Genomic DNA, 12,172 nt, shown 5'->3' with positions numbered 1-12,172 from the left:
TTCTCAGTGAATCACTTCATTTTTCTAGACCACTCATCCTACCTATAAAGTTCAGTGATCTCAAAATCTGTATATTCCCTTGCTGGAGAATTTACCTAAGTCCCTGCTCCTCTGGCTCAGTTAAAAAGTTCTTCTAAAACTCAAATCATTTAATCTTCCTACTGCTTTCTATTATAATCTCCTCTCGTTAGAGATTCCTTACTGTTGCTCACATATGTGGCATCCCTTTACACCCTCTGCTTTTCATGTTATCCTTCATGCTCAGCATATTTCTTCTCTCCTAGTCATCTCCATATTTTGCACATCTTTCAAAGCCTAGGTTATGTCCCATCTGCTCCATGATCTCTTCTCCAAATAGTTGATCCCATTTGTACTTATCTTTCAGTACTAGGCCGTTAGCATTTAAATTATTCCTGTTTCATGCATATAAGACTGTAAGCTCTGTGATAACAGAGAAGGCAGTCTTCACAGCATGTAATCTTAGGTTAAGGCACTCATGAAATATTTGACTACTAGTTGTGAAATGTGTGTGTCATGAACATTCCTTGAATTTCGTTAGCTTGTGATATTTTAGTGCTGCAGTCTGATTTCAGATTCAAATTAGTATTACTATAGTTGTCTAATGGTGAATCTTGCATCTACAGTGGTCTAAAGAGTGTCATAATAAATCACTGAATGATTTAACCATATTTTTTTTTCTTTTTTATGGTTTATTTTTAAACTTCTTATTGAAATTCTAGTTAGTTAACATATATGGTAAAATTGGTTGCAGGTGTAGAATTTAGTGATTCATCACTTACATATAACACCCCGTGCTCATCTCAAGTGCCCTCCTTAATACCCATCACCCATCTAGCCCATCCCCCACCCACCCGCCTCCATCAACCCTCAGTTTATTCTCTATAGGTAAGAGTCTCCTTGCTGGAGAGGATATGGAGAAACGGGAACCCTCTTGCACTGTTGGTGGGAATGCAAACTGGTGCAGTCGCTCTGGAAAACAGTGTGGAGGTTCCTCAAAGAATTAAAAATAGATCTACCCTATGACCCAGCAATAGCACTGCTAGGAATTTACCCAAGGGATACAGGAGTGCTGATGCATAGGGGCCCTTGTACCCCAATGTGTATAGCAGCACTTTCAACAATAGCCAAATTATGGAAAGAGCCTAAATGTCCATCAACTGAAGAATGGATAAAGAAAGTGTGGTTTATATACACAATGGAATACTATGTGGCAATGAGAAAGAATGAAATATGGCCCTTTGTAGCAACGTGGATGGAACTGGAGAGTGTTATGCTAAGTGAAATAAGTCATACAGAGAAAGACAGATACCATATATTTTCACTCTTATGTGGATCCTGAGAAACTTAACAGAAGACCATGGGGGAGGGGAAAGAAAAAAAAAAAAAGAGAGTGAGGGAGCCAAACCATAAGGGACTTTTAAAAACTGAGAGCAAAATGAGGGTTGATGGGGGGTGGGAGGGAGGGGAAAGTGGGTGATGGGCATTGAGGAGGGCACCTGTTGGGATGAGCACTGGGTGTTGTATGGAAACCAATTTGACAATAAATTTCATATTAAAAAAAAAGACATAGAAAAAAAAGAGTCTCTTTTGGTTTGCTTCTCTCTCTCTTTTTCCCCCTTCCCCTAACTTCATCTATTTTGTTTCTTAAATTCCACATATGAGTGAAATCATATGGCATTTATCTTTCTCTGACTTACTTTGCTTAGCATAATACACTCTGGCTCCATCCACATCATTGCAAATGACAAGATTTCATTCTTTCTGATGGCTGAGTAATATTCCATTGTGCATATATACCACATCTTCTTTGTCCATTCATCAGTTGATGGACATTTGGGGCTCTCCATAGTTTAGCTATTGTTGATAATGGTGCTGTATACATCAGGGTGCATGTGCCCCTTCAAATCTCTATTTTTGCATTCTTTGGGTAAATACCTATTAGTGTAATTGCTGGATCATAGCAATTCTATTTTTAACTTTTTGAGGAACCTCCACACTGTTTTCCAGAGTGGCTGCACAAGTTTGCATTCCCACCAGCAGTGTAAGAGGTTTCCCCTTCATCCACATTCTTGCCAACATCTGTTGTTTCCTGTGTTGTCAATTTTAGCCATTCTGATAGGTGTGAGGTGGTATCTCATCATGATTTTGATTTGTATTTCCCTGATGATGAGTGATGTTGAGCATTTTTTCATGTGTCTGTTAGCCATCTGTATGTCTTTGGAAGAAAGTCTGTTTCATGTCTTCTGCCCATTTCTTAACTGGTATAAAAAAGTTTTCTGTTATTCCTCTACAGATATTAAATGTTGTATTCAGAAATTGAGGAGATAGATAAAAATTTGTGTGAATTTCTTTTCTTTTCTTCTTCTTTTTTTTTTTTTTGCTGCCCATTGTGTGAGCACAGAAAGAGAAGCTTTTTTTTTTAATATCAAATTTATTGTCAAATTGGTTTGCATACAACACCTAGTGCTCATCCCAAAAGGTGCCCTCCTCAATAAGAATTTCTTACATTGCTGAAGAGACATCAGTATTTAACTTGATTATTCCATAGGTTTGTGCCCCAAAAAACAAGTCCCATTTGGTTAAGCCATTATGCTAATTCTGAAGATACCTTCATTTTGTAATGATTTTTTTTGCATTTTTTAAATGTTTATTTTTGAGAGAGAGAGAGAGACAGAATGTGAGCAGGGAAGGGGCAGAGAGAGACACACAGAATCCAAAGCAGTCTCCAGGCTCTGAGCTGTCAGCACAGAGTAGACGCAGGGCTCAAACCCACGAACCATGAGATCATGACCTGGGCTGCAGTCAGGTACTTAACTGACTGAGCCACCCAGGTGCTGCTTGTAATGATTTTTTAAAAAGAACTTCTTACCATTCCACTAACTCTGAAGCTACCATTAATTATGGTGTGATAGTTCTCCCTCTGTATTGAATCCATGCTGTTTTAAGAGTGAATGTCTTTGAGAGAACACAGGCAGTAAATTCTTTGACATCAGCCATTGCAACTTCTTTCTAGATATGTCTCCTGAGGCAAGGGAAACAAAAGCAAAAATAAATTATTGGCACTACATCAAAATAAAAACCATCTGCACAATGAAGGAAATGATCAACAAAACTAAAAGTCAGCCTTAGAATGGGAGAAGATATTTGCAAATGACGTATCCAATAAAGGGTTAGTATCCAAAATATATAAACAATTTATAAAACTCAACACCCCAAAAGTGAATAATCCAATAGAAAGTGGGCAAAAGAGGAACGCCTGGGTGGTTCAGTCGGTTAAGTGTCTGGCTTCGGCTCAGGTCATGGTCTCATGGTTTGTGAGCCATCGGGCTATACACTGACACTGTGGAGACTGCCTGTGATTCTCTTGTGCTCATTCTCTCTCAAAATAAATCAATAAACTTAAAAAAAATGGGCACAAGATATGAATAGACATTTTTCCAAAGAAGACATACAGACAGCTGAAAGACACATGAAAAGATGCTCAGCATCACTTATCATCAAGGAAATGCAAATCAAAACTACAATAAGACATCACCTCACAACTGTCAGAATGGCTAAAATCAACACCACAAGAAACAACAGGTGTTGGCGAGGATGTGGTGAAAGGGGAATCCCCTTACACTGTTGGTGGGAATGCAAACTGGTGCTGCCACTCTGGAAAACAGTGTGGCAGTTCCCCAAAAAGTTAAAACTAAAAGTTGTAGAACTACCCTACAACCCAGCAATTGCACTAGTAGGTATTTACCTAAAGAATCCAAAAATACAGATACGAAGGGATACATGCACCCCAGTGTTTATAGCAGTGATTATCTACGGTAGCCAAATTATGGAAATAGCCCAAATGTCCATCAACTGATGAATGGGTAAAGAAAATGTGGCATATATACACAATGGGATATTACTCAGGCATTAAAAAGAATGAAATCTTGCCATTTGCGAAGATGTGCCTGGAGGTAGAGAGTATTATGCTAAGTGAAATAATTCAGGCAGAGAAAGACAAATACCATATGATTTCACTCATATGTGGAATTTAGGAAACAAAACGAATAAAAGAGGAGGGGAAAGAGAAAGAGAGAAACCAAGAAACAGACTCTTAACTATAGAGAACAAACTGGTAGTTATCAGAGGGGAGGTGGGCGGGGGAATAGGTTAAATAGGTGTTGGGGATTAAGGAGTGTACTTGTGATGAGCACTGAGTGATGTATGGAAGTGTTGCATTGCTATATTGTACACCTGAAACTATTAAGCTATATGTTAACTAACTGAAATTTAAATACAAACTAAAAAAAATAATGTCTTTCAGGATGTCATTTAGAAATAAGATATTCATTCTGATCTCTTGGGGGGATTGTTTGCTTTTTTATATGAATTTGTCTTATTCAAATTAGTAAAAAAAGAGAGATCCTGGGAACATGGCGGTGTAGGAGGACGCTGGGCTCACCGCACGTCCTGCTGATCACTTAGATTCCACCTACACCTGCCTAAATAACCCAGAAAACCACCAGAAGACTAGCAGAATGGAGTCTCCAGAGCCAAGCGCAGATGAGAGGCCCACGGAAGAGGGTAGGAAGGGCAGAGAGGCGGTGCATGCTCCACGGACTGGCGGGAGGGAGCTGGGGCTGAGGGGCGGCCCACCGGCCAAGCTTAGCCCCCGAGTCTGGCTTGCAAAAGCAGAAGGGCCGGATGAGTGTGTTCCGACAGCAAGCGGGACTTGACATCTGGAAGGTTATAAGCTAACAGCTCTGCTTGGAGAACGGGAGGGCTGGAGGACAACAGGAAGGAGAGTTGTTGAGCCCCGGACGACAGAGCTCAGCATGGCAGGGAACAAAGGCACTCGCCAGCGCCATCTCCCTCGCCCATCCCCCAGCCAAAATCCCAAAGGGAACCAGTTTCTGCCAGGGAACTTGCTTGCACCGCGCAAACACCCAAAGCTGTGCTTCTGCGGATCCATCCCTCCTACGGGTCTGACTCCCTCCTGGTGCCGCAGGGCCCCTCCCGAAGTGGATCTCCGAAGGAAAAGCGAGCTGAGCCTGCCCTTCCCGCCCCTGTGCACCTTGCTGATCCATCCCAGCTAATACGCCAGATCCCCAGCACCACAAGCCTGGCAGTGTGCAAGTAGCCCAGATGGGCCACGCCACCCCACAGTGAATCCCGCCCCTAGGAGACGGGAAGAGAAGGCACATACCAGACTGACTGTGGTCCCAGAGGTGGGCTGGGGGCAGACATCAGGTCTGACTGCGGCCCCGCCCACCAACGCAAGTTATTCAAGACAGCACAGGGGAGGTGCCCCTCAGTCCCGCACCACTCCAGGGACTATCCAAAATGATGAAGTGGAAGAATTCCCCTCAGAAAAACGTCCAGGAAATGACAACAGCTAATGAACTGATCAAAAATGATTTAAACAATATAACAGAAAGTGAATTTAGAATAATAGTCATAAAATTAATCACTGGGCTTGAAAACAGTATAAAGGACAGCAGAGAATCTCTTGCTACAGAGATCAAGGGACTAAGGAACAGCCAGGAGGAGCTAAAAAATGCTGTCAACGAGTTGCAAAATAAACTGGAGACAACTACAGCTCGGATTTCAGAGGCAGAGGAGAGAATAGGTGAACTAGAAGATAAATTATGGAAAAAGAAGAAGCTGAGAAAAAGATAAAAAAAAAATCCAGGAGTATGAGGGGAAAATTAGAGAACTAAGTGATGCACTAAAGAGAAATAATATACGCATAATTGGTATTCCAGAGGAGGAAGAGAGAGGGAAAGGTGCTGAAGGGGTACTTGAAGAAATAATAGCTGAGAACTTCCCGGATCTGGGGAAGGAAAAAGGCATTGAAATCCAAGAGGCACAGAGAACTCCCTTCAGACGTAACTTGAATCGATCTTCTGCACGACATATCATAGTGAAACTGGCAAAATACAAGAATAAAGAGAAAATTCTGAAAGCAGCTAGAGATAAACGTGCTCTAACATATAAAGGGAGACCTATAAGACTCGTGACCGATCTGTCTACTGAAACTTGGCAGGCAAGAAAGGAATGGCAGGAGATCTTCAATGTGATGAACAGAAAAAAAAATATGCAGCCGAGAATCCTTTATCCAGCAAGTCTGTCATTTAGAATAGAAGGAGAGATAAAGGTCTTCCCAAACAAACAAAAACTGAAGGAATTCGTCACCACTAAACCAGCCCTACAAGAGATCCTAAGGGGGATCCTGTGAGACAAAGTACCAGAGACATCGCTACAAGCATGAAACCTACAGACATCACAATGACTCTAAACCCGTATCTTTCTATAATAACACTGAATGTAAATGCACTAAATGCACCAACCAAAAGACATAGGGTATCAGAATGGATAAAAAAACAAGACCCATCTATTTGCTGTCTACAAGAGACTCATTTTAGACCTGAGGACACCTTCAGATCGAGAGTGAGGGGATGGAGAACTATTTATCATGCCACTGGAAGTCAAAAGAAAGCTGGAGTAGCCATACTTATATCAGACAAACTAGACTTTAAATTAAAGGCTGTAACAAGAGATGAAGAAGGGCATTATATAATAATCACAGGGTCTATCCATCAGGAAGAGCTAACAATTATAAATGCCTATGTGCCGAATACAGGAGCCCCCAAATATATAAAACAATTACTCACAAACATAAGCAACCTTATTGATAAGAATGTGGTAATTGCAGGGGACTTTAACACTCCACTTACAAATTAGTAAAAAAAAAAAAATTACATGCTTACTGTTTGCTGTTATTTATAAAATACAATATTTATTGTTAACCATTGAACTGGGGCAGATAACTTTTATAAGTTAAGAACAATTATTTGAAAATAACGTTGGGTCAATAAGATGTTTTCTGTATGGAACAGTTGTTGAGTTATAAACACTGGACTCGTTTTTATAACATGGAAAGTGTGGAAAATTTTCTGTAAAGTTTCTGTGTAAGTACATGGATCACTATGAAACTACAGGTAATCAACAGGGTACCTGGGTCACTCAATGACTTGAGTGTCCGACTCTTGATTTTGGCTCAGGTCATGATCTCACGGTTTGTGAGATCGAGCCCTGTGGCTCTGCTCTGACAGCACAGAGACTGCTTGGGATTCTGTCTCTCCTCTCTCTTTGCCCCTCTTTCCACTCATACAGGCTCACACGTGCGCTCTCTCTGTCTTAAAAAAAAAAAACTACAGTAATCAAGAAAATGTAGTATTAGTGAAAGGATAGACACATGGATCAATGGAACAAAATCTAGAAATAGATGCACACGTGTATGGTCATTTGATTTTTGACAAAGATGAAAAGGCAATTTAATGGAGAAAGGATCATCTTTCTAATGGTGATGAAACAAGTTGATATCCACTTTCAAAGCATGAACACAACCTCAACTCACACCTCAGTCCATATACAAAAAATAACTTAAAATGAATCATAGTCTGTTCTTGCCACTTCTGTTCAATATTGTACTGGCAGTTGTAACCAAGGCTTTTAGGCAATAAAATAAATAGAAGTCATCTGGACTGGAAAGGAAGAAGTAAAACTTCCTTCTTTGAGGATGACATGATCATGTATGTAGAAAATACTAAGGAATCCACAAGAAAGAAATATCTCCACTGAGATAAACAAGTTCAGCAAAGATTATAGGATATAAGATCAATGTACAATAATTAATTGTATTTTTCTACATTGGCAATTAACAGTCTGAAAAGTGAAATTAAAAACAATTCTTTTTACAAGTTGCATCCAAAAGAATAAAATAGGACTAAATTTAACCAAAGAAGTATAAAACCTGTACCCTGAAATCTACAAAATAATGTTCAAAGAAATTAAAGAATACTTAAATAAATGAAAAGACATCTCATATTCTTGGCTTGGTAAGATGGCAGTAGTTCCTCAGCTGATCTACAGACTCATTGCAGTTCCAATTAGAATCCTAGCTGGCATCTTTGCAAATAAATGACAACGTGTTGATGGAAGCAGCAGGTTTTGTTGAATACAGTGACATGAAACCACTGACTAAAAGAAATGAAATTCAATATTATTTTTCTCTATTTTTTTTCTATCTTTAGTCCCTCTGAAAAACCATTATTTACTGGGACAGAGGTGCTTCACAATCATTTTTCCTTGGAAAAAGGTGACTGAACAGGGGTGCTAAGAATTTTGAAAATAAAAGCACATTTTTAGTGAATTCTGTGTGCATTTGGGTAGATGTTTGTGTAATGTCTATTTTAGAAGTTATGAGTTGTTTAGGAACCTAATTCCCAATATGACAGCATTTCAAAACATGGACATTCAGAAAAACACGTAAAATATTCTAAAATTTCTAATCCCATGTGGCTTGTATCTGAAGAGAACTTTGATAACATAATAGCAATTTCTGTCTTTGTATTTCATAGCCTCCTCTCTGTGAGATCTGTAACTAATTTGAATTTTGTAGCTGTAGGCCACAAGGTGGTGACACCAAATAATATAGAAATAATAAATGTCCAAGTGGGTGCTTCTGTTCCAGAATATAGTATGTTCCCTTTTGATATACTGTTCTCTTTCTTTTCAGTAATTCTAATACGATTTCTTTTTGTGTTAAGAAAACAATCCTGAGAAACTTAACAGAAGACCATGGGGGAGGGGAAGAAAAAAAAGAAGTTAGAGAGGGAGGGAGCCAAACCATAAGAGACTCTTAAAAACTGAGAATAAAATGAGGGTTGATGGGGGGTGGAAGGGAGGGGAGGGTGGGTGATGGGCATTGAGGAGGGCACCTGTTGGGATGCATACTGGGTGTTTGTTGTATGGAAACCAATTTGACAATAAATTTCATATTAAAAAAAAAAAAGAAAGCAATCCAAATTGGCATACCACTTCATCTCACCAAAATTTAGCTCAAATTTGTCATTTGGTGAATATATCAAAAAATTACAGAGATCATGGATCCTGCCTTGTCTCAGGCTTCAGCTATCATAATACTGGAGTAATAGACATTATCAGTAATATTTTATATCGGTAATATCATAAAATTTTTATCATTAATATCAGGGCACTGATTAAAAAATTAAAAAAATCCTAATATGTAAACTTGCTATAAACTTCACTTAAACTTTGGAGATTTTGTTTTATTTGCTTTCATTTGTTTCATTTCATTTCATTGTTATTTTTTTTAAAAATCACATTTCATACCTCAAAAAATTAACTGTATCATGTAACAAATGATATAAATTGTATATATGAAGATAAAATACAAGACTTAAAATTTTTTAGATTGAATTTTTTGACCTTAGGTTAGGCAAATAGTTCATCAATTCAACACCACATATACTAAACAAATTCATGAGGTGGACTTTATGGGAAAAAATCTTTTGCTTATTGAAAGATCTGTAAGAAGACAAGTTACAGGGTGGTAGAACATATTTGAAAATTTACAAAAGGCTTATGTCCAGAATATATAAAGATCTTTTAAAATTTGAGAGTAAGATCTATAAATAATTCCTTACATTTGTAGCCTTTTGATTTTCAACAAGAGTGCCAGGACAATCTGTTGATGTGGGAAAGAAGAGTCTTTTCAGTGGAAAGACTGGAACAAGTGGATATCCAAAATTCACAGTAATGATATTGAACCCCTACTTCACACCATTTATAACAATTGATTCAAGATAGATCCAAGACCTAAATGTCAGAACTGAAAATATAAAACTCTTAGAAGAAAATATAGGCATAAATCTTTGTGTCCCTGGATTTGGCAATGGTTTCTTAGATATGACAATAAAAGTATAAGCAACTAAAGAAAAAATGGATACAGTAGACTTTATCAAAATTAAAAACTTTTATACTTCAAAGAACATCGTGAAGAAGGTGAGAAGACAACACATGTAATGGGACAAATATATTTATAAATAATATATTTGACCAGGGGCTTGTATCCAGAGAGTATGATTAACTTATGACTGAACAGTAAAAAGACAATCCAATTTTTATTTTATTTACTTTCAATTTTCTAAAAATGTTTATTTTTGAGACAGAGAGAGAGAGAGAGAGACATAGCACGAGTGGTCGAGGGGCAGAAAGAGAGGGAGACACAGAATCCAAAGCTGGCTCCAGGCTCAGAGCTGTCAGCACAGAGCATGACATGGGGCTCGAACTCATGAACCGTGAGATCATGACCTGAGCCGAAGTCGGACGCTCAACCAAATGAGCCACCCAGGAGCCCCAGACGATCCAGTTTTTAAATGGGCAAATATTTCGGATTAGACATTTCTCCAAAGAAGATATACGAATTACCAAACTGCACATGAGAAAGATGTTTAACATCCCTAGTAATTAGGGAAATGCAAATCAAAACCATATAAGACACCACTTCATACCCACTAGGATGGCTAAAACAGGGTGCCTGGGTGGCTCAGTCGGTTGAGCATCTGACTTCAGGTCAGGTTATACTGTCACAGTTCATGAGTTCAAGTCCCGCATCGGGCTCTGTGGTGATAGCTCAGAACCTGGATCCTGCTTCAGATTCCGTGTCTCCCTCTCGCTCTCTGCCCCTCCCCTGCTTGCCCTCTGCCTCTCCCTGTCTCTCAAAAATAAATAAACATTAAAAAAATTTAGGATGGCTAAAATAAGAGGTAGACAATAACAGTTTTTTTGAAGATGTGGAGAAGTTGGAGCCCTTATACATTGGTGCAGCCACAGGTTGGCAGTTCGTCAAAATGTTAAATACAGACTGAAATGTTCCACTCCTAGGTGTGTATACCCAAGAAAACTTGAGAACACATAAATGGATAAGTAAAATGTGGTACATCCATGCAATGGAATGCTATTTGGTTATAAAAAATAATGAACTGCTGACATGTGGCACAACATGGATGAACCTTGAAAAGATACTAAGTCATAAAAGGCCACATTGTATATGATTCCATTTATGAGGCATCCAGAATAGGCAAAGCCATAGAATCAAAAAGGAGGTTCCTGGTTGTCAAAGGCTGAGAGGTGGGACAAAGGAGGAGTGATTGCCAATGGGTATGGGCTTTCTTTTTGGGTGATGAAAATATTCTGAAATTTGATAGTGGTCATGGTTGTGCTACACTGTAGAATATACTAAACACCACAGAAGTGTGCATTTTAAAAGAGTGACTTTCACAATATATGAATTATATCTCAGCATAAATATTGACTCAGTTTTTAAAATGGGCACAAGATTTGAGCAGATACTTTATCAAAAAAGAAATATGGATGACAAGTATATGAACAAAAAAGTACTACATTGTATTATGCATTAGAGAAATCCAAAGAAAGGCCAGAATAGCTAAAATCAAAAAGAATGACAATACTAAATGCTGGTGTGGATATGGAAGATCTGGAACTATGATACTTTACTGGTGAGAATGAGAAATGGTTCAGGTACTTTGTCAAACTGGCATTTTCTTATAATCTTAAAACATACAATTATTATGTCCATGCATGCATTCATTTACTATGACCAGCAATTCCATTCTTAGATTATTTATCCAAAAAAGGAAGCTTATATTCATACAAAACCTGTACATAAATGTTTATAGCACCTTTATTCATTAATAGCCAAAAGCTGGAAACCTAATAGCCAAAAGCAGTGACTAGATAAACAAACTGAAGTATTCCATATAATTCCATCATACTCAAGAATAAAAGGAAAGATCTGGGGTGACCTGAGTGGCTTAGTTGATTAAGCATCTGACTCTTGATCTCAGCGTTGTCAGTTCAAGCTCCACATTGGGCTCTGTGCTGGGAATGAAGCCCACTTAAAAAAAAGCGGGGGAAGAGAGGGAAAGATCTGTTGATACTTTCAGGAAAATATAGAGTGGGTGAATCTCAGATGCTTATTGGCAAATGAAAGAAGCTGGACCCCATAAGCCCCATACTCTGATTTCATTTATAGGACATTCTGGAAAATACCATGGAGAGGGAGAAAAGATAAGTATGTAGGAGGAATTTGGCTTACTAGTGAGCTGAAAGTAATTATTCCCTCTGCAGATCAGATTTTATTTCACAGATGAGTTTGTTTTTCCTAGTTACGGCTCACTAGCCATAATGACTATTCTTTTTATTTTTTATATTAATGCCCAGCATAAAATAAAGGGAAATGTGTTGATTTTTGTTTTTAAACTTTATGATGGAGGGTGGTAGA

At 38.4% G+C, this 12,172-nt stretch overlaps 1 protein-coding gene across 1 annotated transcript in view; it reads left to right on the top strand.

Moving 5' to 3' along the window:
• Positions 1–12,172, top strand: part of BCAS3 (BCAS3 microtubule associated cell migration factor) — a 619,018-nt gene that overhangs the window by 272,207 nt on the left and 334,639 nt on the right. The gene's annotated exons all lie outside the window — the stretch shown is intronic.

The sequence above is a fragment of the Neofelis nebulosa genome, chromosome 16 (assembly GCF_028018385.1).
Source record: "Neofelis nebulosa isolate mNeoNeb1 chromosome 16, mNeoNeb1.pri, whole genome shotgun sequence".
NCBI lineage: Eukaryota > Metazoa > Chordata > Mammalia > Carnivora > Felidae > Neofelis > Neofelis nebulosa.
The sequence above is the reverse complement of the archived record's forward strand: the minus strand, read 5'-3'. Positions and strand labels throughout refer to the sequence as shown.